The following is a 7032-nucleotide window of genomic DNA, read 5'->3' on the forward strand; positions in this document are numbered from 1 at the left end:
CCTACTTAAAATCCTCTGGTGACACTCCTGTGCCCTGAGAATGAAGACTAAACTAAGGGCCTGTCCCAGGAGGAAGGAAGCTGGAACCCAACCCAGTCCCAGCATTGTCAGCCCTGGTTGCTCTCGGGAGTGCTGGGGTACTAATGCAAGATGGCCATATGGCTCTTGTTTAGGACAGTTCATTACTACCAGGAGTGTCTTTGACTGTGGGCGTTCCTTCCTCAGTGGTGGTTGTTTAAGCCATAGAAAGTTGCACCCAAGCTTGTTTGACATCTGTCCCCTCAAATGTCCATGCTACTGGGACCGGAGAGAGGTGTAGGATTTTTGGTCAAGCTCTGTGGCCTGGCCTAGTCCTGCTCTGTTGTGAGAATGTGCAGGATGCCCTTTTCTCCTTTCTCGGTGCACCATTCATGAGGAGGCTGCAGGCATTCTATACTAGAGAAGGCAGGCAGAGTGGGGAGGCTTTTGTTGAACTTGAACCAGAAAATAAGGTAACAATGGCCCTTAAAAAAAGACAAGAAAAGCATGGGACACCAGTATCTTGAGGTGTCCAAGTCCCACAGAACCAAGAGGGATTGGGTGTTGAAATCCAATGGTTCAAACAGTGCTGACACGACCAGTGATGGCTTCATTTGGATGCACCAATGAAGAAATTGCTCCATTCTCATGGTTGGAAATTGTTCCAAATGGGACCACATTGCTTGTGACCCCAAGGGCAAGATTACAGAGAAAATCTTCATGCAGCTTATATCCCAGGAGTCAGCTGAGAAGGCCCTAGCGAAGCACAAGGAAAGAATAGAGCATAGATACATTGAGGTGATCAAGAGCGGTTGGGAAGAAGTTAGTCATACACGGATCCTCCTCTGAAGTTCATGTCTGCACAGGGGCCGAAGTCTTATGACCACCCCGGCATAGCCAGGAAGTATGCTAGCATTGTCCAGCAAGCAGGCTGGAGAGGATGAGGTCTGGTCCTGATAGTGCAGGCTAAGGGGGCTACCAGAAGTACAGCAGCCTCAGCGATGGCTGTGGTTTCACCAACCATCTGTTTTGGAGAGACGTCAGTTACTGTAATCTCTCAGGTATGTATGACCACAGATATGGAGACAGAGAGATTACTGCCCAGAGTACCACTGGACACTGTGTCCACATGTGAGGGCTGCCATTCACAGCCACAGAGAACAGAATTTAATAACTTCTCTCCCTGAAATCCTAGAAGAGCCATATTGAGGTCGGCTCTGAGGGAAGAGTGAACAGCCAAGCTGATGCTGAGTTTGCCATTCACAAAGAAGCTATGGCATATATCCATATCCAAACACTGGACCAACATGCAACAGAGCTATACAGAACTTTTCCTGAACTCTACAACTGGGGCCAGCTTTGGGACATATTGCAGCCAGATGATGCAAGGCATGGTGGTGTCAGCCCAGTCCACTCCCAGTGGCCACCAAAGCCAGTCTGTGAGTGGCTATTACAAGTCTGGCTCTGGAGGCATAAATAGCAGGAGTGGAGATGACAAGTTTTGTAGGAGCATTTGAGTTATTGCAACCAAATTTTCACAGGCAGCCTAGAAGAAGTGAAAAGCAATTATGACTCTGGAGGAAGCTGTGGGACCTGTTTTTGCACCACAAATTGTGAAATCTGGACTAAAAGATTGCCTCTTCAGTATTTTCTCATGCAAACTTTCTTCTAGCATGTGATAATGAGTTAACTAAAACTCCTTTCAGCTTTTCTCAATTAACATTTTGGTGGTGTACTTCAGAGTGCTGTTATCTGAGATAAACTAGTTTAAGCACTTTAAATGGGTATTTATACCATATCACTGTGAACACCTTGGAGAGGTGTGCTTTTTTGGAAAACTCAAGGTGTTAGATCTCTAATTCAAAGAAGAACATTTCTCATTTTTGTTTATTCTAGTTTATTTTCATTTATAATCTTTTAAGCTAGATTTAAGCTTTTAAAAGTGACTTACTTTTGAAAATTGAGATACATGGCTAATACTGTAGGAACTGGTTGGTGATGCCTTGACTTAAACTGACTTTGTACTATGATTTCCTTTTGGGTGTATTTTGCTAAGTGAAATTTCTTATATTTTTTCATTAACTGATTTTTTTTTCTTAAAATGATTTTTTTTCACATACACAGAAAACTAAACCAAATAATAAAATAAAGCCTAAATTAAACTCTTAAATATGACCTTCAAAACTAGATAATTTAGCCACTGGCCAACTCCTGAGCCTCATATAGAAATTCTCTCTGTCATTTCATTCCTAAATCTCAGGGCTTTTCTTAGCCCCTCCTCTTACTTTAAACTCAATATTACTTTAAATTCAAATGAGTAATAAGGTTGTTGGCACAAAGGGCCAAGTAAAGACTTCCAATTTTTTTTTCCATAAAAGAAATGACAAAACTCACAAAGATGTTCAAGAATGAACTTTTTCAAAACCCTGGGAATTAACAAGATACTTTTAATAATCCAAGGAGTGTTTCTTCAGGAAAAGTTACTGAATCTTGGTAAGAACAGCAAGTATTATAGTGATTTAACTTGCTCTAGTCTCATCCCATCTCCAGTTCTGAAATAGTCTTGAAAATCAAAGGCCCAGAAACATGGTGAAAACCTGCAGCCTAGTAGCCACTTGAGAAGGCAGCATGGGATCAGATCTCCTTCAATGTTTCACCACAGAAAATGATTATTTAACAATCCAGTCATTCTCTGGAAGAACCCCCTCGCAAGTCTATCTTTACCTAACATGACTCTGAGCTCCCTGTGTGAATAGGTTTTGTCCCAGTGCATTTGTTTTTGAGTTGTTAATCTTTTCTTTTCTTCTGCCTCATTTAAGATACACAATTGCATAAAGAAATGATTGTAAATCTATATTGGTGAGCACACAATGCATAATAATGGGATTTGTATGACAATAGCAGTACGAAGGAAAGGAGAGGGAAATGAGTAATGTAAGAGTAAAGTTTTTGTCTATAATTGAAATTAAGTTGGTATTAATCCTAATTAGATTGTTATAAATTAAGATATTAACTGGACTCCCCAAAGCAATGACTAAGAAAGTAACTAAACAAATGAATATATAAAAACACTACAAAATGCTAAATAACCCAAACGAAAATGGGCAATTTCAATAGATTTCTCTAAAAAATATACAAATGGCCAATAAAGACATGAAAGGATATTCAGCATCACTAAACATTAAAGAATGCGAATCTAAATGACAATGAGTTCATACCTCACACTTTCTAGGATGACCATTATAAAAAAGGCCACTGATCACAAGTATTGGAGAGACTATGGAGAAAAATGGAACCATCATACATTGCTAGTGAAAATATAAAATGGTAGCTCCACATTTCAGTAATTCCTTAAAAAATTATGTATAGGGTTATCATGCAATCTAATAATCCCAATTATATGCCCCAAAGAATAAAAAAACACATGTTCACACACACAAAAATTGTACACAGGGATGCCTGGATGGCTCAGTTGGCTAAACGTCTGACTTTGGCTCAGGTCATGATCCCAGGCTCAGGTCAGGCTCACTGCTAAGCCAGGAGTCTGCTTCTCCCTCTTCCTCCCTCCCCCACCCCCAGCTGGTGCTCTCTTGCTCTCTCTCTTTCTATCTCTCAAAATGAATAAATAAAATCTTAAAAAAATATTGTGCACAAATGTTCATAGCAGAATTACTTACAAGAGCCAAAAAGTAGAAATAAGCCAAATCTATCACCTGACATCAGCCTATAGATTAACAATCTGCAATTCACTTTCACCTATAATAAATATATTCTTTAAAATCATTTCACTTGGGGCACCTGGGTGTCTCAGTCGGTTGGGTAACTAAATTTTGATTTCCGTGTAGATCATGACGTCAGTGTTGTGGGATCAACCTCCGCATCAGGCTGAGCTTGCTCAGTGGAGTGTCAGCTTGGGATTCCGTCTCTCCCTTTCCCTCTGCCCCTCCACTGCCCATGTGCTCTCTCTCTTTAAAATAAATAAATGATTTTACTAGTTAATTAATTAAAATCATCCTTTGATCAAATAGAATTCAAACACATAATCACAGGCTTCTGAAATGGATACTCTTTTCAAGGAGAAAACAACAGACTTCAGGATCTGAGAGTTTTTAGTAAATAATGTTAATAGATGTAGAGTGAATATAATAAATGTAAAAACAGCAAAATTACATCTTTTACAGAGAATTTCTATTAAAAAAGATAGTGCTAAAACAATTTTTATAAAGTATAAATGTCTTATTCAATAGTTTTTAAAAAGTTTTCTAAATTTATTTGAGAGTGAGAAAGGTGGGGGGAAGAGCAGAGAGAGAGGGACAAGCAGACTCCTCACTGAAGGCAGAGTCTGAACCAGGGTTTTATCTCAGGACCCTGAGATCATGACTTAAGCAAAATCAAGAGTCAGATGCTTAATCAACTGAGCCACCCAGGCGCCTCTTACTTAATAATTTTTAATGAGCATTTGCTAAATGAAAACCTGAGCTATCTGTATTTTGAGAAAAAGCAAATTTAATACGTACATTGACATTATTTCATTAGCTGGAATCTTATCCATTCAAATAACAGAAAATCTTGATATAATCTGAAAAAATGATGCGCCAAGGACATAGTTTCTGAAAATTGATTGGGCAGAGAATTATCAAAGAAAGTAGAAATCTGAATCTTCCCACTGTCAAGTTATGAACCAGGTAAAACTGTCTGATCAAAAGTAAGGGGGAAAAAAAAAAGATATCGAGAAAAGAACCACAGCTTCTTTTTACCCTCACATGGCTTCCTTTCTTCTTTCTGAAAACTCTAGGAATATTCTGCATGTGCAAATTGGGCTTCAGGAAAAACAAAAGAACGTCAGACAGATAAAAGTAGTCAAGGTGCAAGAAATCTATCTGTTCCTGCAAGAGAGAAGATTCCTACTAGGGCTCCCAAGGGTTCCTAGGGCAAGTTTCTGAGCATAGAAGGGATGCTCAAAACCAGGTGATACTCATTAGGATTCACAGACCTGTACCCCTGGGGATAAAAATATATGTTTATAAAAAATTAAAAAAAATTCTAAAAAAAAAAAAACTATTGAAGTAAGCAAAGGGCATTCAAAACACAAATCATTCTTCTTCACTGATGAACTTCTGATGTTTTTGGAATCCAAAGACAAGTGCTTATCCCCACCCCCAAATCTGTGAAGGCTAGGGCAGACTCTCCTCAAGGGAATTGATGGGAAAAGATTCTGAATTCTGGGTATAAAGAGTGGGGGACTAAGGAACTGGGTTGTCAGACATCTAGGGTCATATTTTTTTTCTGCCTTTTTTGAAAAAACTTAAATGGACAAGTTCAAAGAACAATACAACCACAACACTAAGATGAAAAAAAATTTGACATCACCAAAAATAGGCTTTTCCAGTTTCATGTAGCATGCATTCACTTTTGTTATGATATGAAATTTTCTACTTTTTAGTCAGCTTTTTATAACTTTGTCAAAACTATGCAGAAGGAAAATAGGCTGCCTGGTTCTGTATGACATGTATCATGTGCTAAATGTTGGGAAATCCATAAATTCACAAAAACTATCATTTCTAGCAGTGACACCAAGGAGACTGCATATAGTAAAGAACAACAGTCCCCATCCTCATAAGGTTTGCAATCTAGTGGTGAACCTAGAATATGCAAAAAAAAAAAAAAAAAAGGCATTGACATCAACAACAAATCATGTTGATAGTATTTGTCCTTAATATGATGTGATGAGAAAGACATTTTATTCTGGGTTCTTCTCCAGAATCCATACCCTGGTTTAAAAACATTAGACAAATTCCAGCTGAAGAGCATTCTACAAAATACTGAGGAATGCTCCTTAAAACTGCCAAGGCTGTAAACAAGGAAAGTCTGAGCCACTGTCATAGACAAAAGGGACCTGAAGAGACTGGAAAACTAAATGTGAGGTGATGTCCTTGATAGACCCCCTAGGAGAGAAAAAGTACAAGTAAAAACTAAGGTCTGAATAAAGCATGGACTTTAGTTAATAATAATTGTCAACGTCAGTTCATTAGTCATAGCAAATGTACTATGCCTACAGTAAGATGTGACCTATAGGCAAGTCCAGGCATGGGGTATATGGGGACAGTGTACTATCCTCAAAACTCTTCTGTAAATCTAAAACCAGTCTGAAATAAAAAGTTTAGGGACGTCTGGGTGACTCAGTCAGTTAAGCTTCTGTTTTAGGCTCAGGTCATGTTCTGGGAGTCCCAGGATGTAGCCCCATATCTGGCTTCTTGCTCAGTGGGGAGTCTGCTTCTCCCTCTGCCCTTCACCCCTCTCATGCTTTCTCGAATAAATAAATAAAGTCTTTAAAAAATAAAGTAAAATAAAAAGTTTAAAAACATAAAGCAATAAAATACATAAAGCTTATAAGAAAAACTCAAACCCACAAATCTGTTTTAGCTTTTTATCTAGACTTGTGTTAATCAGGTATTATCTACTTGAAATTTATCTTTAAAATTGTCTCCATGAACCAAACCCTCATTCTGTGTGAAATCTAGTATCCTCCCAAGATTTCTCAACATTCCCGGGCAGCTTAAGTACATACAGTTATTTCTAGTTGCCAGAGTCCTTTTCTGATGAATTATTGATCTTATTTTGGCTTCTCTCCTGTGACCAATTTCTTCTCTCTTTTCTGCTAAAGAATTCACCTATTCCCTTATTCACAAATACCACTAAAACCTAAAAGTCATAGATGGACTTAGACCTCCTCCTACACTCCCCACCAGCTCAGCAGGTGCTGGAGGTCCAGGCTTGGATAAAAATAGATTGGTTTTTGTTTATTTGTCCAAATTGTTCAATAGAGCAGCCCCTGAAGTAAAGGCCTTTAGTTTTATATTCACACTGTTTGCATAGTACATGTAAGCAACACTGAAAATACACAAATGATCTCTTTTTGCTCTCTGGGTACAGAATTTCATGAAATTTCATGTCAGGAAATCAATATAGCACAGGCACCATACCAACAACTTTTCCCTAATATCCCACCACCAC

At 38.5% G+C, this 7032-nt stretch overlaps 1 pseudogene; it reads left to right on the forward strand.

Annotated features, from left to right (window-relative positions):
* Window positions 1-291: 291 nt before the first annotated feature.
* Window positions 292-1535, forward strand: LOC131825682 (heterogeneous nuclear ribonucleoprotein F-like; annotated as a pseudogene).
* Window positions 1536-7032: the final 5497 nt, after the last annotated feature.

This window comes from Mustela lutreola, chromosome 2 (assembly GCF_030435805.1).
Source record: "Mustela lutreola isolate mMusLut2 chromosome 2, mMusLut2.pri, whole genome shotgun sequence".
Lineage (NCBI taxonomy): Eukaryota > Metazoa > Chordata > Mammalia > Carnivora > Mustelidae > Mustela > Mustela lutreola.